This window comes from Lycium barbarum, chromosome 1 (genome assembly GCF_019175385.1).
Source record: "Lycium barbarum isolate Lr01 chromosome 1, ASM1917538v2, whole genome shotgun sequence".
NCBI lineage: Eukaryota > Viridiplantae > Streptophyta > Magnoliopsida > Solanales > Solanaceae > Lycium > Lycium barbarum.
Window position 1 is genome coordinate 121,820,618 of NC_083337.1, and position 24,984 is coordinate 121,845,601.

A 24,984-nucleotide genomic window follows, 5' to 3' on the forward strand; every position below is an offset into this window, starting at 1 on the left:
GTACCCGGGGCTAACCACCAAGCACCACTCATACCATTACCCATCGTACTCATCAAGCGTTCATTCATTAATCTTATACTCAAATCATAGGAAAACCCACTTTTCACTTCGAAACATAATTACCTTTATATACATAAGCCCTTCGGCTATCAAAATAATGTACATACAATAAGGACAGAGACCATACGTATCTACGAGACTCTACTAGAGTGCTAGACATAGGGACGGGACAGGACCCCGCCGTGCCCAAAATACATGTATATACATAAAAGAATAAATAAATGGCACCTCCGGAACAATGGAGTTCTCTCAAGTCAGCTAATAGCTCCTACGAATCTGGATCTCCTCCCTGTCTACCTGTGGGCATGAACACAGCGTCCAAAGAAAACGGACGTCAGTACGAACATTGTACTGAGTATGTAAGGCATGAATGGAATGCACATAATAGAGAAATCATAAGACATAAGATGAAGATATAACCTGCGTGACTTTTAAGGGTGGATACATTTCACACATATATCATATATAATCGTAGTACATGTATCATCATAGCGCATACATCATCGTATCATATATATATATATATATCATCATCGTTAACCCGCATCCAGGTAACCATCATATGCTGCCAATTAGTGGTGATCATGTCCGGCCTTCTAGGCGCGGTGGAATCATAAATAGCCCGCCTTAGTAGTGACATGTCCGGCCATTTGGGCACGGTGGAATCACAAGCAGCCCGCCTTTGCGGTGACATGCCCGGCCATTTAGGCACGGTGGAATTGTATCATCATGAGGACATACCTCTTTCGTTTAACAATTCTATCGCTTGATTGTTCTCCTTCGATGCTCGCGTTTGTACCTTCAAGAAAGTTCGTATTAACATTAGCTAATCGATTATAAGAACGTGCTTACTAAAGCTAGGGAAAATTTGGTAGCATTTCCTTTGTTTGTACAACTTTCCTCATATCACATATCGACTCCCAAACATCCATAACAACATTCACAATATTATAGGCAACAATCATCATTCATCTACATTATCCACATTTCACAATTTCACTTCAATTCCTCCACAATCATGGTCATAGTTCACTATTGCGTTTTCTTACATATAATACTTATCCCATATTCTAAATGTCACTTATAGCATACTTACATTCACAACATATCAATATTCATGACTCATTCCAAACTACTACTCAAAATCTCATTATTCCTATCTTTGTGACCCATTTTCTATCTCCTTCCATAATCTAAGTCTTTCAACCTCTCATTACCTTAAACAACAAGAAAAGATCATAAAACGTACCTTAGATAGTGTAGGAATAAGCCTTGAGTGGAAATACTTCTCTTGCACCAAAACCCTAGTTCACTTCCAAGCCAAGAAATCCCAATTGAAGTGAACTAGGGTTTTGGTGCAAGAGAAGTATTTCCACTCAAGGCTTATTCCTACACTATCTAAGGTACGTTTTATGATCTTTTCTTGTTGTTTAAGGTAATGAGAGGTTGAAAGACTTAGATTATGGAAGGAGATAGAAAATGGGTCACAAAGATAGGAATAACTGAGGCTCCTCCTGCTTGGTCCTAGAGCCTGGGGTCCAGAACTTACCCTAGAGGCCTTCTTAGCACCCCCACTATCTGAAGCTGACCTCTTCATCTCTCGCCAATCTGCACCTTCCTACAGGAAAAGAGGTCAGAAACAATCCTTCCTAGGTTCTGGCTCTATCGCACGATCTAAGACAGAAGGAAAGATAACATCCTAAATGTCCTGTAGCTTCCTGTTTATAGATGTGGTGCACAACACATCGATAAATAAGACTCTACTAGACACGGTCTACAGAAATTCCGAGGATGAACTACGCTGATACCACTTTTGTCACGACCCAACCCCGTGGGCCATGACTAGTGCCCAAGCTGGACGCTCGTATACGTACCTGTTAAATACAGACAAACTGATTCTTAAGAACAATATGGAAACTTTGCAAAAGAACCTCAAAGGGTCATAACGTCATCATATATAGGTATCCAGATAACCTGTCTCCTGAGGAGTCACAACTAATCAAAATATAATGTGATACGCAAGCCGACAAGGCTGCCACTACATGTCAATACCACACGAAAGCCGACAAGGCTGCCACAATATATCAATATCATACGTAAGCCGACAAGGCTGTCACAACATGTCAATACCATACGTAAGCCATATAGACACAGCTGAACAATACTTATACACAACCCACACATATGTCTACAGACCTATAAGAATATCGATAGTGAAATATGACGGGACAGGGCCCCGACGTACCCCTGGATAAACATATATATATCATAAGATCTGTACCAAAAGTCTAGGCTCCGGAACAGTGGAGCTCTCCCAGACAGTTGAGTAGAAGTCCTAAGCTGGAGGGTCACCAAACCGAGTATCTGTACCTGCGGGCATGAAATGCAGCCCCTCAAAGAAAGGGGGTCAGTACAAGATATGTACTGAGTATATAAAGCATGAAATACAATAAAGAGGATCATCACTGAAATAGAGATTACAGGAGACAAGTATGTCAATCAAAAATACCATTACACTTGCCTTATGAAATGTAAATCATGCATGTCACTATCATATATCATACCCGGCCCATTATGGGACTCGGTGAATAAAGTCATCATATGTCATCCTTGGCGCCATAATCACATCATCATATTATATATATATATATATATATATATATATATATATATATATATATACCGTACCCGGCCCTCTAGTGAGGGACTCGGTGAATAATACAGTGAAACTGTGCATGAAAACATACTCGGCCCGGGACTCGGTGAAAGATATAATGACTGTATGAATAAGCAGAGTAGTGAGTAACCATATGCAAATCAAATCATCATCTGAGACTCGATAGGATAGACAGAATGAACTAACACTTGAATATCAACTTGCTTGTAATGATAATTCATAACTTGAGGAATATTGTGATGTACTTAACGTGCCTCTAGTTAGTGATGGTGTTTATATAGTTGCTCATTTGGAATAATGTGACACCTCATCTTTGTTTATTTCATGTCAGAATGAGTCTCTTGATTTTGCTTTAGTGTCATGTGATAAGACTCAAAATTGTGATGGTGATATGTGTCTTTTGGATAGTCATGTAAATGAAAATGCATTGAAAAATGACATTGGTCTTTTTGAGAATGAAATGACATGTCATTGAATCCTCATTGTTCATGGATTATTCTTTTGTAAAGGATAATGTCTTATTCGATGATGACATGACTATTGAAAGTGAAGTGCCTAGTAGAATGTATTGAATGTTGAAAGTGTAGCCACTTTTGGAGGATACATGGTATTTGAAAATCCACTATGGAATGATGACGCTCTTCGCTATGAAGGTGATAATTGTTTAGAAATTGATAATTCTTCCTTGAGTGTTCCGAATATTAGTAGCATGCTTGACCTTGTTTTTGAACTTAATAGTGAAGCTACATTTTAGGATACCATAGATGAAGTTGTTTTACGCAACACCTTTCTTCACTGTCTATGCATATGATGACATTCATGCTCGTTATATCCCGTATTTCTATACGTCGAGTTATTGAGCTAATTGACTTAAGTTAAAGACGAGATTATTTTCGGATATGAAATAGGAACTTTTAATTATCAATTTTAATTAGTACACAAATTGTTTAAAAAATTTATTTAGTGTAGAAATATTATTTGAAATTAGGGACTAATTAATTATAATTAGATTATTAAGTAAGGATTAATGATTAATTAAACTTAATTAATTTAATTACTATTTGTGGGCCCCACCCGAAATAAAAAAAAATAAATATAATTCAAGAAATCATTTGGTGAGTCATTAAGGGGGGGGGGGGGGGGGGCACGTGTCAATATAAGGAGCACTATATATATACAATTGAGTGATGAACAATTTAGCAATTGATTTCATTTTACAAATCAAAACTTAGAAAAAAAAAAAAAAAAACACTTCCACGGCTGCCAACCTCTCGGCCAGCCATGGTTGTTGAGAAAAGTTGTTTTGTTGCATATCTTGATCAAGTTCTAAGTGAATTACAAGTTCAAGGAGGTGATAGCAACATTGGATATTGAATTGAGGAAGAAGAAATTGTGAAATTGGAGTAAATAAGTGTAGAAATTCCTCCGAGTAAATTAAGGTAAGATTTTCTTATTTTGTGGTATAATTGTATTAATGGTGTTGTAATGGAAGGATTGAAATTGGATTGGATGAAATTGGAAGTAAGAAATTGTATGAAATTGTTGTTATATGAAATTGTAGGTTGAAAAGGATTAAGAAGGGTTGTTGGATTGTTAGAATTGTTATGGGCTGAATTGTAAGGGTTTTATATACATATCTCTATTACTGTCATTGTTGGTATTTCTGTGATAACAGGAGGTAAATTGGAAGTTCGGGTTAGGCGAATATATAGGGGAAATGCTGCCCGATTTTCGTTAAGTCCTTAGCTAATGAAAACCCTAATCAAGAAAGTATAAGTTAAAGCATGAGTCCTATAGGCGACTGGTTACAGATTTATGAGCTAGGAAGTATAGTTTACTAACGATAGCATTACTTTTATATTAAATAGGCTAAAGGGGTGATGAAGCGAACGTGATTACGATTAACCTTTAATAGGTATGTAAAATTAACCCTTCTTTCTTTTTGGCATGATCTTTATGAAACGAACAGACGATGTGTATATGATTCCAAAGAAGTTCCTATTCTTAGAGCCACTAGGATGGCTAATGATCTTGATTTCCAGAAGCTATTTCATTATGTCTTGATACGTGTATATGACTCCAGAAGTTCTATTTTGATATAATCCACAGTGACATTCGAAAGGAATTTGATATGACTATTGTCTTGATTTTCAAATGATAGTTCGTTTTGATTATTCTATTGAGTCTCAAATATGATTTAATTTGCATATGGTTGCTCACTACTCTACTCATGCATGCCTCAACATATCTTTCATTGAGTCCCGGGATAGGATACTTTTTCGTGCACAGTTTCACTGCATTGTTCACCGAGTCCCTCACTAGAGGGCCGGGATACGGTATATATATATATATATATATATATATATATATATATATATATATATATATATATATATATGATGGTGTTATGATGTGATGGTGTCATGATGTGTTTATGGCGCCAAGGATGGTATGTGGTGACCTTATTCACCGAGTCCCATAATGGGCCGGATATGATATATGATATTGATATGTATGATTTTCATTTCATAACGCAAGTGTATTGATGTTTTAAAAGTCATACTTGTTTCTGGTAATCTCTATTTCAGTATGATTCTCTTTACTGTATTTCATGCTTTATATACTCAGTACATATTCCGTACTGACCCCCTATCTTCAGGGGGCTGCGTTTCATGCCCGCAGGTACAGATTGTCGGTTTAGTGACCCTTCAGCTTAGGACTCCTACTCAGCTGTATTGGAGAGCTCCGTTGTTCCGGAGTTTAGACTTTTGGTACAAATCTTATGATATATGTATATATATATATATATATATATATATATATATGTTTATCCAGGGGTACGATGGGGCCCTGTCCCATCATATTTCACTGTTGATACTTTTAGAGGTCTGTAGACATATGTGTGGGTTGTGTATAAGTTATGTTCAGCTGTGTCTCTACGATGTGCTATGATATGATGTTCGTCTGTAGTGGCAGCCTTGTCGGCTTGCATATGACATTGATATGTAGTGGCAGCCTCGTCGGCTTGCGTATCATTTTATGATTTGATTAGTGGACTCCTCAGGAGACGGTTTATCTGGATATATATATGATGACGTTATAAACCTTCGAAGTTCTTTCGCAAGTTTCCATATTGTTCATATATTCAGTTTGACTATATCTAGTAGGTATGTATATGAGTGTCTAGCTCGGGCACTAGTCATGGCCCACGGGGTTGGGTCGTGACAAAAGTGGTATCAGAGCAGTTTATCCTAGGAATGTCTACAGACCGTGTCTAGTAGAGTCTTGTTTATCGATGTGTTGTGCACCACATCTATAAACAGGAAGCTATAGGACGTTTAAGATGTCATCTTTCCTTCTGTCTTAGATCGTGCGATAGAGCCAGAACCTAGGAAGGATTGTTTCTGACCTCTTTTCCTGTGGGAAGGTGCAGATTGGCGAGAGATGAAGAGGTCAGCTTCAGATAGTGGGGGTGCTAAGAAGGCCCCTAGGGTAAGTTCTGGACCCTCGGCAACAGGACCGAGCAGGAGGAGCCTCAGTTATTCTATCAAAACTGACCCCTCGGAGGACCCAGCGATAATTCCTCCTGGGTTTATGATATCCAGGGAGGTGTGTTATGTCCCGTGTTTTCGCATAATTGGAAATCGAGAAAAATAATTAAGACTTGTGTGTTATGAGGAAATATTTTGATTCGAGTTAATATGACTATGTTGGTTATGAAACCATTGGTGTAAATACATTGGGGAAGGCCGAGGGTAAAATTGGAATCTCGGAAATTAGTTTCGGGAATTTGCAAAACGGGATTTCAACAAATTGGGCCAAGAAAAAAAAATTGAACAAAAATTGAGGCCCAAGTCTTTGGGGTGGCCGGCAAAGAGGCCAAGGCCCAACCCATTTTTAATGGTCATGTGATATACATGTGACCACTAAACAAGATATGTATCAATGAGCCCTTTAGAAGTTTCAAGAAAAACCATAACAAAACACACAAAAAAAAAAAAGAGCTCAAGGAGCACCTCTCGGCCGAACCCCACTTTCCAACAAGAAAAACTTTTCTAGCCTTTGTGTTTGATCCAAAAATCTTGTTCCTCCCATATTTGTAGTGTACTCAAGGCGCTCTTCAACGGGGTACAATTAGTTTGGCGAAAGGAGCACGTTTGCGACAAGTCGGAATTTCAAGTAAAGGTAAGAATTTTGCCCTTTTAATGTTATGGAATTGGTATGAATATGATAAGGATTGAGAATAGACGAGAACTTCTTAGTTTTGGTGTGTGTATGAAATCGTGGGTGTGTGTGTGTCTGGTGTTGTGGCCGTGAGCTATAAGGAGTAGAAGGCAAGGTGAATTTGATTTGTTTAGTTGATTAGTTGTGTCGTTGTGGCATTTATAACGTAAACGAATGTTTAACGAAGTGAATTGGTATTGGAAGTGGTGGCGGATTATTATGGGAATGTATATGACTTTGGTATATTCGTGTATATCCTTGTATAATTATGATATTAAGACATTAAAAGTGACTTATGGTTGTTTTTAATGAAATTGGAATGAAACAATGCGAGCTAGTATGTTCGTCGTAGTTGTCGACGATTCAGATGAAATATGGAAAGTAACGAACTCCTTGAACTTATGTATATTGTTTAGAACATAATTGGGATGTGTTTGAATAACCTTGAATGGGTGAATGAATACAATAATGTGGACATTAGTTTGGTATTGTGAAGTTTGAATGAAAGTTGTCAACTTATATAGTAAGGAAGAATATTGAAGTTAAGGTGATTTAGCTATGGTTTATGATGTTTGTGATGTTTGGGTTGTTGTGTTGATGTATATTGAGCCGAGCTAAGTCTCCGGGGTGTTGCATATATAGGGGAAGTGCTGCCGAAATTTCGGTAGATAAAAATGAAGTTAAGAAATTCTTAAGCCTTGAAATCTCTAATTGGTAACTTTGACCATTTGCAGATTCCGGACGAAACGGGACATAAGTTTTGGGTGAGCGTAAGTCGTATATAAGGTATGTAAAGCTCCCCACTTCTTCTTTTGGCATGTCTTAGTATGTTAGGTTGATATCGGAACCCCGGAAGCAATTTTGCTCCTCGAAATCCGATCTATAAAATGGCTACTATTCATTCAATTCAACTGAAGCCTAATGACCCTATTTTGGCTAGAAAGCAAGTAAGCGTCCGAAACTTATGCAAATGCAATCGGATTACTTCGAAACCTTTATGTATGATCCCATAGACACTAAATGTTCGTAATTTATGTTCGCCACCTCGACTTGACCCGAGGTGGGCCCGCTAACCCCGAGATGCCTTATTCGTTCTATTAGGCTCTCTTTTTGGATATGTTTCGATAAAGAATCTTCGATTTTGAGATTGTCCTCTATGAAATAATGTTTTGATTACTATGATATACTAAGCTATGTTGTGAGCCATACGTACTACTTTGGAAATATTTTTGTGAAATAAACTTCCGTACTAACTAATTATCCGACTACTTTGGTTAATGAAATGACTTATGAAGTACTCAAGTTTTGAAAGGCTATTTTGATACAAAAATTGCATTGTTTGCTCACGACTCCGCTCGTGCCTTATTATGACTTTGTACACCGGTTCCCGGGCCGGTTATGATTCGTGCGCACTATGATAAATTCGGCCGTATGCTGTGTTACTGTGTTACGGTTCTCGAGACCTCGCCATAGGGTCGGGTTTCGTTTGGAGTTATGCTGTGATATGGCTGGTGATATGATATGCTGATATGTGTGTGCTCGGGGATGTACGGAGATTTGAACCTTCTGGTGTTATGCTGTGTGTGGCACCAGCGTCGGAGTGGTGACCACGTTCTTGAGCGTTGCATGATTTTGTTGCATTATATATATATATATGATTTTGATACTCCGTTTTGTACCTCTTCTTGTATCTTGTTTGTGCTCAGTTGTGGCCTATATTTCTGTACTCCGTGCTTTACATACTCAGTACATCTTTCGTACTGACCCCTTTTCTTCGGGGGCTGCGTTTCATGCCCGCAGGTACAGACGTCGGTGATCCACCACTGTAGGCTCCACTTCTGCTATTTCGGAGTACTCCCTTTGATTCGGAGTCCACTTTTGGTATATATATCTTTCGCCATGTATATATTTCTGCATATCTGACTATTTGGGTACGGCAGGGCCCTGTCCCGTCATATGATTCTGTCGGTCAGTTTAGAGGTCTGTGGACATGTCTGTGGGTTATGGTCTTTCTGTTCGGATATGTGTATATGTTGTTTGGGCGATCCCATACGCCGAGGCGGCCGGTTCGCATATGTTTATATGTTCCTTTGTTAGCCCTGTGTGGCCTTTGTTGGTGTTTGCTGTGTGCAGGATTATTTTGGATAGTCTGTAAAACAAAGGAAACTCTGCCGAAATTTTTCTAGAAATTACCTAAATTTGGAATATAGCCTTATCGGCTTCTGCTATTTATATTTGAATGCATTTGATAGATGGGTTTGGGTGCCCAGATCGGGCACTAGTCACGGCCTACGGGGTTGGGTCGTGACAAAAGTGGTATCAGAGCAGTTTGTCCTCAGAATGTCTGCAGGCCGTGTCTCGTAGAGTCTTGTTTATCGGTGTGTTGTGCACCACACCTATAAACTGGAGGCTACAGGGCATTTAGGGTGTTACCTTTCTTTGGAATCTTAGATCGTGCGATAGAGCTGTGCTATTAAGATGATTCTGATCTGATTCGTTATTGTGTTTGCAGTGATGCCTCCGAAGAAGGCAACGACGGCCCAGAAGGGCAAGGCAGGGATCGCAGGCACTAGTCAGGCACAGCAAGTTACCCGGGCTCGTGTTTATGATTTGCCCGAGGTTGTGCCCCATTCAGAGGGATCCGCTACACCACCGGCAGAGCCTGGAGCAGGTCCATCAGCAGCCCCGGGGGCCCGAGTAACCCCACCCGAGCCTCCAGCTCCTCACCCAGGGGCGGAGGACAGGACATTGAGAGAGGCGGTGCAGTTATTGACCACTCTGGTAGCGGGACATGCTCGCAGGCGCGGGCGGAGAGATGATGATGATGACGACAGACGTGACAGCCTGAGGGTTCGAGAGTTCCTATCATGTGGCCTCCCAGAGTTTTTCGGGTCTAAGCCCGACGAGGACCCCCATGACTTTATTCGGGGGATGCGGCGCTCACTAGACTTGGTCAGGGCTTCAGAGACTGAGTCTGTTGAGCTGGCTTCGCATAGACTACGGGATGTTGCTGCTCACTGGTATGAGTCCTGGGAGCTATCCAGGGGTGAGGGTGCTTCCCCAGCCACTTGGGACGAGTTCGTGACTGCTTTCACCCTCCACTTTTTGCCCCCAGAGTTACGGATGGCACGGGTTGACCGATTTTTGCATCTGCAGTAGTGGGGTCGGAGCGTCCGTGAGTATAATATGGAGTTCGATTCTTTGGCCCGGTATGCACCTACCATAGTAGCAGATATGGCCGATCGGATGCACAGATACGTGATGGGGTTAGGCCGCTATTTGATTGATGGCTGTATGGCGGTGGCATTGCAGACAGACATGGATATTGCCCGACTACAGGCTTATGCCCTGGGTATGGAGGACAGACACAGAGCCGATTATTCCAGCAGAGATCGGGATAGGAGGCCGCCCAAGAGGGCCAGATCCGCAGGTTATTCTGGAGATTCTCGAGGGGGACAGCCTCAGCAACAGCAGTCAGGCAGACATCCTCTTCCGTCAGGCCGGGGTACACAGCCGGCCGGTAGGATATTTGACAGTGCAGGACCGTCTGGGGCCGGTCGGAGTTCCAGAGCGTCAGGTTCACAGGTATCCAGAGGTCCCAGTCAGCCCAGACCACCCAGGCCCCGTTGTTCCCATTGCGGGAAATCGCACCCGGGAGAGTGTTATCGACTTACTGGAGCCTGTTTTTCATGCGGCGGTCAGGGCCATATTATGCGAGATTGTGCGTTGGCGAGCGGTTCTGGTAGTGTAGCTCAGCCGACGGGATCAGCCGCTGGTTCATCATCTGCTCCATCAGTTGCACGCCCTGCGGGGCGAGGTATGCCTGCACCGGCGGGACGCGGTCGAGGTCGTGGCAGTGCTTCAGGTTCTAGCGGTCCCTCGAACCGCATATACGCATTGGCCAGCTGCCAGGACCAGGAGGCTTCGCCGAACGTCGTCACAGGTACATTACTGGTTTTCTCCAAATCTGTATATGCACTGATTGATCCTGGCTCTACATTATCATATATTTCCCCGCTCGTTGCTAGTAAAATTGGGATAGTGTCTGAGCCTATAGAGCCATTTGAGGTCGCTACACCAGTCGGGGATTGTATTATTGCAAGGCAGGTATATAGGGATTGTTCTGTGACTATATGTGATCGCTGCACTAAAGCTGATTTGATAGAATTAGATATGCTGGAATTCGATGTCATTATGGGTATGGACTGGTTAGCTTCCTGTTATGCTAATGTCGACTGCCAGGGAAACCAGTTATAGAGTGGTTCAGATCTACAGCATCGCCGAGGGGTAAGTTTATTTCATACCTCAAGGCTAAGAAGATGATTCAGAAAGGCTATATCTATCACTTAGTTCGTGTGCACGACACTACAGCTGAGACAACTACTATTCAGTCTGTTGCGGTCGTAAATGAATTTCCAGATATATTTCCTGATGAGCTTCCGGGTCTTCCGCCAGAGCGGGAGATAGATTTTACTATAGACTTGTTGCCGGATACGCAGCCTATATCTATTCCTCCGTACAGAATGGCACCGACTGAATTGAAGGAGTTGAAAGAGCAGCTGAAAGATTTGTTGGATAAGGGTTTTATCAGACCCAGCACATCACCCTGGGGAGCGCCGATGTTATTTGTAAGAAAGAAAGACGGGTCACTGCGCATGTGTATCGATTATCGGCAATTGAATAAGGTGACTATAAAGAATAAATATCCCCTCCCCCGGATTGATGATTTTTTTGATCAGTTGCAGGGTGCTAAATATTTTTCAAAGGTAGATCTGCGCTCAGGTTATCATCAGGTGCGAGTGCGAGAATCAGATATCCCGAAGACTGCTTTCAGGACCAGGTACGGGCATTATGAATTCAGAGTTATGTCTTTCGGGTTGACTAATGCCCCAGCGGTATTTATGGATCTCATGAATCGGGTATTTTGGCCTTTCATGGATATGTTTGTTATTGTGTTCATTGACGATATTCTGATTTACTCGCGATCAGCCGAGGAGCATTCGGATCATTTGAGGACGGTACTTGGTATTCTCCGTCAACAGAAATTGTATGCTAAGTTTTCCAAGTGTGAATTCTGGTTAACTTTTGTGGCATTCTTGGGACATATTATCGGCGCAGATGGTATTCGGGTCGATACGCAGAAGATCGAGGCTGTACAGGATTGGCCCAGGCCTACTACTCCGACAGAGGTGCGCAGTTTTCTGGGATTAGCCGGATATTATTGGAGGTTCGTGGAGAATTTTTCTTCCATAGCAGCACCACTGACGAAGCTTACTCAGAAAGCAGTGAAATTTCAGTGGACCGATGCCTGCGAGCGCAGCTTTCAAACGTTGAAAGAAAAATTAGTTATAGCACCAGTTTTAGCTCTTCCAGAAGGATCAGATGGGTATGTTGTCTACTGTGATGCCTCTTGTATTGGGATAGGTTGTGTGTTGATGCAGCACGGTCGAGTTATAGCCTATGCTTCCCGGCAGCTCAGATCACACGAGAAGAATTATCCCACTCATGATCTTGAGTTGGCCGCGGTGATTCATGCTTTGAAGATTTGGCGGCACTATTTATATGGGATCCATGTTGATATTTATACGGACCATAAGAGTCTCCAGTATATTTTTAAGCAGAAAGAATTGAATTTGCGGCAGAGAAGATGGCTTGAATTTTCGAAAGACTATGACGTTGATATTCTGTACCATCCTGGGAAAGCCAATGTGGTAGCGGATGCACTTAGCCGCAAGTCCATGGGCAGTTTAGCTGATGTACCATCTGGTAAGAAACACTTGGTTCGTGAGATTCATCAGTTGGCCAGCCTGGGAGTTCGTTTGGCAGATTCTGGAGATTCTGGGATTTCTGTTCGTGCAGTTGCTGAATCATCTATTATAGAGGAGGTAAAGCAGTGTCAGTTCGAAGATCCTATTCTGATTCAGTACAGAGATGTGAACCTTAATAAAGCAAAGACTCCGTTTGAAATTTCGCCTGAAGGGGTATTATTATATGACGGCAGATTCTGTGTACCGGACGTTGCAGGGTTACGGCGGCAGATTATGGGCGAGGCGCATAATGCACGGTATTCTGTTCATCCTGGTTCCACTAAAATGTATCATGATCTCAGGTATTTGTATTGGTGGGACGGTATGAAGAAAGATATTGCCGAGTTTGTTAGTCAGTGCCCGAATTGCCAGCAAGTTAAAATTGAACATCAGAAGCCCGGTGGATTACTACAGGAGATGGAAATTCCATCCTGCAAATGGGAGATGATTAATATGGAATTCGTTGTTGGGTTACCGCGCACTCCACGCAGGTACGATTCTATTTGGGTTATTGTTGACCGATTGACGAAATCAACCCATTTTCTTCTGGTCCGGACTACTTATTCGGCTGAGGACTATGCTAGATTGTATATCAAAGAGATAGTTAGACTTCACGGAGTCCCTGTATCTATTATTACTGACCGAGGTGCCCAGTTTACGGCAAATTTTTGGAGGTCATTTCAGGAGGGATTAGGGACTCAGGTGAGCCTCAGCACAACTTTTCATCCTCAGTCCGACGGGCAGGTCGAGCGCACTATTCAGACACTGGAAGATATGTTGCGGGCCTGCGTTATTGATTTCAGGGGCAGCTGGGATGATCACTTGCCTCTTATTGAGTTTGCCTATAATAATAGTTATCACTCCAGTATTCAGATGGCGTCGTACGAAGCCCTTTATGGTAGGAAATGCAGATCTCCTATTGGTTGGTTTGACGTAGGCGAAACTAAGCTAATTGGGCCAGATGTGATCCAGGAAGCAGTGGATAAGGTAAAACTTATTCGGGAGCAATTATTGGCTGCTCAGAGTCGACTGAAAGCTTATGCAGACAGACGACGTCGACCGTTAGAGTTCCAGATTGGCGACTGGGTATTTCTGAAGGTGTCGCCCATGAAGGGTGTTATGAGATTCGGTAAGAAGGGTAAGTTGAGCCCGCGGTATATTGGGTCGTATCAGATTGTTCGAAAGATAGGCGAGGTCGCCTACGAGCTAGACTTACCATCCGACTTGGAGGTCGTACACCCGGTATTTTATGTGTCTATGCTGCGGAAATGTATTGGCGATCCTTCCAGGATATTCCCAGTGGATGACATTCAGGTAACAGAGCATTTGTCTTATGACGAGCAGCCTATAACTATTCTGGATCGACAGGTGAGGAGACTACGCACTAAAGAAGTGCCCTCCGTTAAAGTCCTGTGGCGCAACAACAATCGGGAGGAGATGACATGGGAGGCGGAGGGCGAGATGAAGAAGAAATACCCCCACTTGTTCCCGACGTCCACAGGTAATCTAAGCTTTTCAGTTTGTTGTGTTGATTTATAAAATGAATTACGTATGTCATTGTTAAAACAGGGACTCCCCCGCCAAGACCATAAGACTTTATAAGATTAATTTAACATTCGGGGACGAATGTTCTTAAGGGGGGGAGAATGTTATGTCCCGTGTTTTCGCATAATTGGAAATCGAGAAAAATAATTAAGACTTGTGTGTTTTGAGGAAATATTTTGATTCGAGTTAATATGACTATGTTGGTTATGAAACCATTGGTGTAAATACATTGGGGAAGGCCGAGGGTAAAATTGGAATTTCGGAAATTAGTTTCGGGAATTTGCAAAACGGGATTTCAACAAATTGGGCCAAGAAAAAAAAATTGAACAAAAATTGAGGCCCAAGTCTTTAGGGTGGCCGGCCAAGAGGCCAAGGCCCAACCCCTTTTTTAATCGTCATGTGATATACATGTGACCACTAAACAAGATATGTATCAATGAGCCCTTTAGAATTTTCAAGAAACACCATAACAAAACACAAAAAAAAAAAAAGAGCTCAAGGAGCACCTCTCGGCCGAACCCCACTTTCCAACAAGAAATTTTTTTCTAGCCTTTGTGTTTGATCCAAAAATCTTGTTCCTCCCATATTTGTAGTGTACTCAAGGCGCTCTTCAACGGTGTTCAATTAGTTTGGCGAAAGGAGCACGTTTGCGACAAGTCGGAATTTCAAGTAAAGGTAAGAATTTTGCCCTTTTAATGTTATGGAATTGGTATGAATATGATAAGGATTGAGAATAGACGAGAACTTCATAGTTTTGGTGTGTGTATGAAATCGTGGGTGTGTGTGTGTGTGGTGTTGTGGCCGTGAGCTATAAGGAGTAGAAGGCAAGGTGAATTTGATTTGTTTAGTTGATTAGTTGTGTCGTTGTGGCATTTATAACGTAAACGAATGTTTAACGAAGTGAATTGGTATTGGAAGTGGTGGCGGATTATTATGGGAATGTATATGACTTTGGTATATTCGTGTATATCCTTGTATAATTATGATATTAAGACTTTAAATGTGACTTATGGTTGTTGTTAATGAAATTGGAATGAAACAATGCGAGCTAGTATGTTCGTCGTAGTTGTCGACGATTCAGATGAAATATGGAAAGTAACGAACTCCTTGAACTTATGTATATTGTTTAGAACATAATTGGGATGTGTTTGAATAACCTTGAATGGGTGAATGAATACAATAATGTGGACATTAGTTTGGTATTGTGAAGTTTGAATGAAAGTTGTCAACTTATATAGTAAGGAAGAATATTGAAGTTATGGTGATTTAGCTATGGTTTATGATGTTTGTGATGTTTGGGTTGTTGTGTTGATGTATATTGAGCCGAGCTAAGTCTCGGGGGTGTTGCATATATAGGGGAAGTGCTGCCGAAATTTCGGTAGACAAAAATGAAGTTAAGAAATTCTTAAGCCTTGAAATCTCTAATTGGTAACTTTGACCATTTGCACATTCCGGACGAAATGGGACTTAAGTTTTGGGTGAGCGTAAGTCGTATATAAGGTATGTAAAGCTCCCCACTTCTTCTTTTGGCATGTCTTAGTATGTTAGGTTGATATCGGAACCCCGGAAGCAATTTTACTCCTCGAAATCCGATCTATAAAATGGCTACTATTCATTCAATTCAACTGAAGCCTAATGACCCTATTTTGGCTAGAAAACAAGTAAGCGTCCGAAACTTATGCAAATGCAATCGGATTACTTCGAAACCTTTCTGTATGATCCCATAGACACTAAATGTTCGTAATTTATGTTCGCCACCTCGACTTGACCCGAGGAGGGCCCGCTAACCCCGAGATGCCTTATTCGTTCTATTAGGCTCTCTTTTTGGATAAGTTTCGATAAAGAATCTTCGATTTTGAGATTGTCCTCTATGAAATAATGTTTTGATTACTATGATATACTAAGCTATGTTGTGAGCCATACGTACCACTTTGGAAACATTTTTGTGAAATAAACTTCCGTACTAACTAATTATCCGACTACTTTGGTTAATGAAATGACTTATGAAGTACTCAAGTTTTGAAAGGCTATTTTGATATAAAAATTGCATTGTTTGCTCACGACTCCGCTCGTGCCTTATTATGACTTCGTTCACCGGTTCCCGGGCTGGTTATGATTCGTGCGCACTATGATAAATTCGGCCGTATGCTGTGTTACGGTTCCCGAGACCTCGCCATAGGGCCGGGTTCCGTTTGGAGTTATGCTGTGATATGATATGCTGATATGTGTGTGCTCGGGGATGTATGGAGATTTGAACCTTCTGGTGTTATGCTGTGTGTGGCACCAGCGTCAGAGTGGTGACCACGTTCTTGAGAGTTGCATGATTTTGTTGCATTATATATATATATATATGATTTTGATACAAGATTTTGATACTCCGTTTTGTACCTCTTCTTGTATCTTGTTTGTGCTCAGTTGTGGCCTATATTTCTGTACTCCGTGCTTTACATACTCAGTACATCTTTCGTACTGACCCCCTTTCTTCGGGGGCTGCGTTTCATGCCCGCAGGTACAGACGCCGGTGATCCACCACTGTAGGCTCCACTTCTGCTATTTCGGAGTACTCCCTTTGATTCGGAGTCCACTTTTGGTATATATATCTTTCGCCATGTATATATTTCTGCATATCTGACTATTTGGGTACGGCGGGGCCCTGTCCCGTCATATGATTCTGTCTGTCAGTTTAGAGGTCTGTGGACATGTCTGTGGGTTATGGTCTTTCTGTTCGGATATGTGTATATGTTGTTTGGGCGATCCCATACGCCGAGGCAGCCGGTCCGCATATGTTTATATGTTGCTTTGTTAGCCCTGTGTGGCCTTTGTTGGTGTTTGCTGTGTGCAGGATTATTCTGGATAGTCTGTAAAATAAAGGAAACTCTACCGAAATCTTTCTAGAAATTACCTAAATTTGGAATATAGCCTTATCGGCTTCTGCTATTTATATTTGAATGCATTTGATAGATGGGTTTGGGTGCCCAGATCGGGCACTAGTCACAGCCTACGGGATTGGGTCGTGACAAGGCGGTCCCCGAGGCCGTACCAGTTGCTCCTATGGCAGAGCACCACGTTAGACCGGCTACCCCGGTAAGTGTTACGGAGTACCCTAGCCCCCTATCCTGGCCTTCAGTAAACCAGGAGTTGCCCAGTTATCTATATTCCCCGAACTCAGATGAGGAAGATGATGAAGGCCAGACAAGTAGATGGCGGGCAGATGGTGATGAGGAGCACACTTCACCTTATAGATCACCAGATTAGACTAGAGACCGATCGACTACAGGTAAATGAGACTTTATTGAAATTTCCTATGTATGTCCATTTGCTATAGATTATTACCTAATAGCGGTGAGCGAAAATCAAAGGGGCCGACAACCAAGTATTTATGAGTAACAGCGACCAAGGTGTTCCCATCACCATGGGAATTTTGAAATCTAGGATAGAAAGTAGTTATGCATACAGGTGAAAGTTGTATATCAAGGTTTCATAATGAGAATTTGTATACCCAGAATGGCAAACTGGCCATCATCAAGGTAAGTTATTGTCAGTATAGTAAGAAAATGGATTGAGTGTATATATGTTGTTGATAAGTTCAGTTATAAGGTGCGCACAGAAGAAGCTAAAGGAATCAGTAACGGTAAGCAGAATATATATTAGATATTGTATGAATGTTGCAGGTATGATTGAAACCTGCAGCTAAAGATTGAAAGGGAAAGTAAACAGGAAAGTATAATAGGTGTAGTTTGAGTTGGACATACGAGGTAAGTTCATCATTTTCATACTGTTGTTGATGTGAGGAGCCCTGTGTGGCTATGATATAATATGATATATATGTATATGTGTTGGCCCTGTGAGTCATTGTAGGTATGTCCGGCGTGCAGGTTTTGGGGTAGTAATAAATACAGAGGAAACTCTGCCAAAGTTTTCCTACAAATAAAAAGAGAATGAGATATAAGTTCGTAATATTCTTGAAAGGTCGTGTCAATGGTAATTATGAAGTTGAGATCAATATGGTAAAAAGGAAATGTTAGGACAATTTGGAAGGGCTTGTGATAATAAAAGATTATTTAGAAAGGGCTGGCAAATCTTAACAGAACGTTTTATTGAGGTATAGAGTGAACTGATAAGTAGGGATAAATTACGATGAGTTTACATTAAAAGGAGTAATAGTATGATTGAGATAAAAGTACGGAGGAGGAATAGTTATAACAAATATGAAGGTATTGATAAGACAGCTTGTGAGATATTAAGGATAAGATTGATCAAAAAGGGTGAAAAGTTAAGTGCGCCTACTCCACAGAGTGTAATTAAATTATAGTAAGAATCGTGAAGATGGTTAAGAAGTGTTACACCATAGGATTGATTACGAACAGGATATTATGTGAATACAATAAGGATTGTTATGAAAATGAGTAAAGCCTAGTGAGGAAGTGACTAAAAGATAGGACGCGATCTATGCGACTAAAGTATAAAGGCAAATGTGAAATGGAAAGGCAAGGTATAGAACGAATAAGAAAGACTTATAAAGTTCTTTTATAGGGAAGGTTCAGAATACAGATTATGTGATAACGGAAATGAAAGCGAGCACAAGAAAAGAAGGAATTAATTGAAAGAAGGTAATAAGAAGGAAGTGAGCGAGATAACATTGCAGTAATAGGTTATGGCATGTATAGCCAAGAACACGAGTAATATAAGTGAAGGATTTGTGAAAGAACAAACTACAGAAAGATGAGCAACGAAGCAGAATGACTGCCAGAAAATGATTGGTACGATAAGGACAAATAGGGATGAACAGAATACGTTTTAAATGAGAAAGGGATTATGCAAAAGTAGTGTTTTCCGAAGGGTACAGAGGTAGCATGAGATTCCTCGTGTACAGAATAAAAGATGGACATAGACTGGAGAAATGGTAAGAGAATTCAAAAGGAAACGCCTAAGATAGACGTGATTAATTGAGTACGAGTATAGAACAAAAGGGGTACATATAGCTATGAACTTAAAGGTGCAGTACGATGACAAGGTGGTAAGATAACACCATTAGTAAGACGAATTTGATATGATTTTGAGTAAGTTAGAGGTTAGCATTGGGTACACGATAAGGGTGAAAGAGCATAAGGCATAAAGGAGTGCTGCGTATATATGACTGTAGGTTGAGGAACAAATGATGTATTGTAAATTTATTAGAGGAAACAGATGATATCCGTTGGGATAAAGATACTGTTATAAGAGAGCTTGGGACACTTATCATCAGGATATAAGTGCTACCTAATTGAGAGTTTGGAATGACTATAAGTACTAATTAATTACTGATTGGAGTAAGTGGAATGCGGCCTTGGATAAGTTGCTACATGGGTTGCATTACTTGAGCACAGATTGTCAGACGAGATTTTATACTATATGTAGAAAGGTTCTCGTCACGTCGTGATTTTGTTAAGGTTTAGTACGTGGATAATCAAAATCATAAATCATAAAGAAAAGATATGTATATGGTACAGTGTGCCAAGAGAATGGAAAAAAAAGGGGGAGATTAGATGAATTTGAAGATTGGAAATAGGGACGTACAGCGGAATATAAACAGATGATGGTATAAGTACACCCTATAGGGGGGAAAGTAGGTGAGAGAAGTGCAAGTGTAAGATGGAAATGATTGACACTGTAATATATTTGATATGGATGCTTAAACTTCAAGTCAGATCCCTTGCTGAAACAAGTTAGTAAGATTTGAAGGCCACCGATAAACGGATAGCAGTCAGGATGGTATTTGAGACAAGACCAAGGATCATTTGTAAAGATCTTGTATGATATGACATTAGAAAGTGGGTGACTGGTTAAAAGAAAGAGTACGACAAGAGAATGGTAATGAGTCACTGAAGAGATATTATAAAGGGTAGCTACGCTATACTGGGTTAAAGGCCTATGTTGGAAATAGAGTTGTTCGCCAATGATATTGCGACTTATAAGTAGTAAGGAGAAGGGATAGAGAATCTCCTATAATAGGATATGAGAAAAATCAAAGGATGAATCAAAGGAAAGGAGTATGACAAGATAGGCTACGAGCTGTACAAATGAAATATGTAAGGTAGAATGAATCAGGAGAAGGAAAGGCTATGACTAAGATTGGATATGTTTTATATATGTTGTACAAGAATAGTTACGCAACCTACGAATAATTGTGTGCTAAAAACGAGACCAAGTGAGTACTCGATAAAGAAAGTAAGAATTCAGTAATAACAATGTGGTTGTGATATTTTGAATACATTAAGGAAAGGCGTAAGATGGTTTGGACCAAAATACCGAGATAGGATTAGTACTGAGGGAAAAAGCCATAGTTGAGCCCCGATATCAATTGAAAGATACAAGAGAAGAATGTAAGGTCTGCATAAAGGCTAGTGAGACGATGCTAAGGTATTTCTCGGGCTGATTTGAGCGCCTTCGCATATTCTTGACAAGATTGCAACATAATGTGTGAAAAAAAAACTAAGAGCAAACTCAGAGTAAGAGGCCATAGAAGGGTTTGAATTAAAAATAAAGAAACGACATGAGATAATATGCCTAAAGTGTTACAAGTTGGGTTAAGGGAAATTGTGAAATGGATTAAGCAAGACGATCAAAATGAGCTAGTTACTAGAAGACGGTGAATTTATATGTCAAATTAAAAATTCTTTCAGAATTATACCAGTTGATGATAGTCAGGTTACAGAGCAGTTATGCAAAGTTATTATAAGAGGAAGCTCCAGCGCTACTTGTTATCCAACTCTAAAGATCGAGATTAAGAGCTAAAAGCAAAATGACAGTTAAAAAGAAAGTCGAGAAGTGATACATGATGCTGAAGATTCCAGGATATGGACTGTAACAGCAGAACAATATAAGGTTATTGAAGTGAAATAATATTATACCTTGAGAAATTTTGTTTTATTCGTAGAGTCTGCGAAGGTTCTATAGGTTGCCAGAGGCATGAAATACTCCAGGGATCGTAAAGTCTAATAAATCGACGAGGGACGTCTACGCGTAAGAGGTAAGATGAAGTGAACGATACATCTTGAGGAAGTAACCATAGAAGAAGAAAGAGTCAAGTTATGACTAAGTACATCAGAGAAAGAGTAAGATTTCAATAAAATAGCTCGCAATACAACTGTTAACCAACTACGAGATACAGAGGAGAGTAAAAACAACGACGTGGAATTATTATCTCGAGAAGCAACAGAAGAGGAAGTATTACGAGAATAGTTACTTAGAGAGCTGGAATGCGTTATAATAAATTGAAGGGAATCAACCAACGAAGGATGCATGTGAAGGGCATGATTTAATAAAAGAACATTTAAGGAAATATTGGGAGTGCAGGACTAGTTTAACATTCGAGGATGAATGTTCCAAAACGGGGGAAGGATGTTATACCCCGTATTTTTGTACGTTGGATTATTCGTAAGCTAATCGAAGTAAGTTCAAGGAGAAGATTATTTTGGGATATGAGACAAGGGCTTTTAATCCCCGATTTTTAATAAGTGCACGATTTGTTATAAATTTCAATTAGTATAGAGATATTAATGGAGATTAGGGATTAATTTACTATGATTAGATTATTAAGTGGACATTAGTGATTAATTAAGATTAATTAAGTTAGCTAATTAGGCAATTAAGTGGGCCCCACCGAATTAAAATAAAAAAAAAGTGACGACTCATTATAGTGGGACACGTGTCCTGTAGATAGAAAACATATAAATACCTATGTTGATGACTAATGTTAGTCATATAATTCATTTCCAATTGCCATTCTAATTGAGAGAAAGAGAGCTTCCATGCCATGCCAACTTACGACCATGGCAGATTTGGAGCAGCTCACGGCCAGCTTCCATGGTAAAAAAAATATTATAATCTCCTAACGTCAAGAAGGCGGCAACCTAGGGGTGTTGAAGTGAGGCAGAAGAAGTGGTGCGAATTGAACAAGTTATTGTATGATTTGTCCTAATCAATTAAAGGTAAGATTTCTTCATCTTGAATGTAATTGGAGTTAAAGATGTTGTAATGGAAAGATTAAAATTGTATTAGACGAAATTGGAAGTAAGAAATTGCATGAATTCGTTGGTATTTGGAGTTGAGTTGAATTGGAGTTGTTTCGATTTAATTGAGTTTAATTGTTGTTGGTGTCGTTGATTGTGTGATGAATGTGAAGGAATTATGATAATTAAGGTTGTAGTTGTTATATGGAATAGTTGAAACAAGAATTGGATTAAATGTTCATAAAGTTGTGGGTTGTTCTTGTTGAGTTGAAAGATTAAAAGTGTGGTTTTACGTTCATGTGTTGTTGTTCTTGTCATGTTGTTGGTGATGTGGCTCCTAAATTTGGAGGAAAGAAGTGTATAACGTATCGTATACAAAGCGTATGTTGGTCTGTTTGGTGTATAATCTTAGATGTTAATGATTTGGATTGGAAAAGGATTAAGAAAGGTTATTGAATTGTTTGAGTTGTTTATGGGCTGAATTTTAAGGATTGGATATGAATATTTCTATTATTTTTGTTGTTGGTATTGCTGTGATAACAGGAGATTAATTGGAAGTCCGGGTTAAACGAGTTATAAAGAGGAAATGCTGCCCGATTTCCGTTAGGTTCTTAACTAATCAAAATACTAATCGAGAAGTGTGAACTAAGAAATGATTCCTATAAATGATTGGTTGTGGATTTATAAGTTGGGAAGTCGTAGTTTATTAACAATAGTATTACTTTCATATTAAATAGGCTAAAGGAGCGACGAAGTAAGCTTGGTTACGGTTGATCTACGACAGGAATGTAAAGCTAACCCTTCCTTCTTTTTGGCATGATTTACATGAAATGAACAAACGACGAATGTATAAGCTCCTATTCTTAGAGACACTAGGGTGGTTAATGTCCTTGATTTCCATAAGTTATTTCATATTGTCTCGATACACGTTTATGATTCTTGAAGTCCCATTTGACATAATTCATAATGACGTTCGAGGGATACTTGACATAACTGCCTTCGTTGATATTCAAGTGTTAGTTCATTCTGTCTATCCTATCGAGTCTCAGATGATGATTTGATTTGCATATGGTTACTCACTACTCTGCTCGTGCATACAGTCATTATATCTTTCACCGAGTCCCGGGCCGAGTATGTTTTCGTGCACAGTTTCACTGCATTGTTCACCGAGTCCCTCACTAGAGGGCCGGGTACGGTATATATATATATATATATATATATATATATATATGATGATATGATGATGTGATGATGTGATGATGTGATTATGGCGCCAAGGATGGCATATGATGACTTTATTCACCGAGTCCCATAATGGGACGGGTATGATATATGATAGTGACATGCACGATTTACATTTCATAAGGCAAGTGTAATGGTATTTTTGATTGACATACTTGTCTCCTGTAATCTCTATTTCAGTGATGATCCTCTTTATTGTATTTCATGCTTTATATACTCAGTACATATCTCGTACTGACCCCCTTTCTTTGGGGGGCTGCATTTCATACCCGCAGGTACAGATAGTCGGTTTGGTGACCCTCCAGCTTAGGACTTCTACTCAGCTGTCTGGGAAAGCTCCACTGTTCCGGAGCCTAGACTTTTGGTACAGATCTTATGATATATGTTTATCTAGGGGTACGGCGGGGCCCTGTCCCGTCATATTTCACTATCGATACTCTTAGAGGTCTGTAGACATATGTGTGGGTTGTGTATAAGTATTGTTCAGCTGTTTCATTATGGCTTACGTATGGTATTGACATGTTGTGACAGCCTTGTCGGCTTACGTATGATATTGATATGTTGTGACAGCCTTGTCGGCTTGCGTGTGGTATTGACATGTAGTGGCAGCCTTGTCGGCTTGCGTATCACATTATATTTTGATTAGTTGTGACTCCTCAGGAGATAGGTTATCTGGATACCTATATATGATGACGTTATGAACCTTGGAGGTTCTTTTGCAAAGTTTCCATATTGTTCTTAAGAATCAGTTTGTCTATATTGAACAGGTATGTATACGAGTGTCCAGCTCGGGCACTAGTCATGGCCCACGGGGTTGGTTCGTGACATTGATCATCAATTTCTGTTGGGTTCTTGTGGATGAAGAGTGGAGAGTTCTCTAGATTGTTCTTGAAGTGTGAAGAGAAAGAATGAAATAAATTAAATGAGAGAGGGTCCTTATATTAATTCTTGAAGCCGTCCCGACCAGATTCTACGGACAAACATACTAGCCGTATGTTTGGTCGTAGATCTGGTCCACTGAAGGACCTATTCTGGTCACCACATACGGCCTAACATACGGCCAGTATGTTGGGCAGTATAATGCCCAGCATTCCGAAGTTCGTTCTCGTCGACTCGTTTGACCTCCAATCCTTATGGAACCTTCTTGACACTTGTCTAACACCTCATTACCCATCCAAGGGACATTATAATTCTTCTTCAAAACATCATTAAGCTCTTGTTAATTCGATACTCGTAAATATTTCCCGACACACAATATATACCTTGCTTTCCATAACAACTTTCTTCTCTTACCTCAGATGCCTTTAAATCTCAATTAGGATCCTCAAATGTTATTTCTTACATATCGAGACATCGTATACTTCATGCCCTTCGTTAGTCTATCCACTGTACATTAACGGGAAATTTTTTCGAGGTGTAACATTTACAATATTCCTTG